Source organism: Myotis brandtii, unplaced genomic scaffold, assembly GCF_000412655.1.
Source record: "Myotis brandtii unplaced genomic scaffold, ASM41265v1 scaffold300, whole genome shotgun sequence".
NCBI lineage: Eukaryota > Metazoa > Chordata > Mammalia > Chiroptera > Vespertilionidae > Myotis > Myotis brandtii.
Genome location: NW_005361459.1, coordinates 1,914,876 through 1,916,306, shown reverse-complemented (window position 1 = coordinate 1,916,306; position 1,431 = coordinate 1,914,876).

The window sequence follows — 1,431 nt, the reverse complement described above, 5'->3', positions numbered from 1 at the left end:
TTTATTTACCTTCTATAGCTATCACTGGAGCTGAGAGCCGGCTCCAGCTCTGAGGCCCAGCTCCAGCTCTGAGGCCGTGGCTGGTTGAAAGCAGGTATCTGGGGTTTGTTTGGCTTCTATAATTGAAACATTGTTGCTGTCCTGCTCGCTCCAGCTCTGAGGCCGCGGCTGGCTGAAAGCAGGTATCTGGGGTTTGTTTAGCTTCTACAATTGAAACATTGTTGCTTCCAGAGCTCAGAGATGGGCCGCGGCAGGCGGGGAACCTTGGCCTCCTCCATCACTGGAGCAAGCAAGCCTCATGTTTGCTTCAGCTGCGTGGCTGCCGGCTGCCATCTTTGTTGGCAGTTAATTTGCATATCCTTCTGATTAGCCAAGGGGAAACATAGCGGAGGTATGGTCAATTACCATGTTTGTCTATTATTAGATAGAATAGATATTTTCATTTATTTTATAAGAATGATGTAATTAAGTTCTGTGTAATTAAAGGCTAGTTTTAAAATACCCACATAGATAACTTTTGAGTATTACAGAGTTATTGAATTCTAGGATCTTCATAATGGTTAAGTACTCAAAGAGGGTCATTAATGTCAGTCAGCTTTGCTCCTCAAATACTACTTAGTAATTGACCAGAGGAGAACAGCAGCTGAGGGAAATTAATTGATAAGCTGGTGTTGACAGCCCATCACAAAGCAGAGGTACTTTTAAAAACACTATTTTAAATCAAGAGCTCTATTTTTATTGAAATTTTTAAGTCTGTAACTTTATTAAAAATAACCTCTATTTCCATCTGAATATCTTTACAACATAATTTTATAGTTTTTCATATGACCCACTATGCTTCATCTCTGCCACATATTCTTGTTAATTAATCCTTCCAGAGGAAATTCTTAACTACAAAAGAATAAGCATGCAAAAATGTCCCTTCTATAATGACAACTATTAAAAAGTCTCCAGGCCTAGTCCTTGCAAGTGAGGGGACCTGAAGCTTAACCTTCATTAAAGGCTAGTAAATCGGCCCTGGTGGGATGGAGTGTTGTTCCCTGCACCAAAAAGTTGTGGGTTTGATACCCTGTCAGGGCTCATATGGGAGGCAGCCGATATCTATCTATCTATCTCTACCTCTCTATCTCTCTCTCTATCTCTCTATCTCTCAATCTCTCTCTCACATCAATAAGAGCATATCTTCAGGTGAAGATTTTTTTTTTTAAAAAAAAAGGGCTAGTTAATCAGCTCCCTCTATGATTGACCTAACTTGAGATGGTATGCACTAACTAGCCATTTCACTGTTTTTTGAAGGAGCTATCTGTAATCTATATATATAAACGCCTAAGCTACTGAACAACCAAACGACCGGTCAACCAGTCACTATGATGCGCACTGACCACCAGGGGGAAGATGCTCAATGCAGGAGCTGCCCTCTGATGGTCAGTG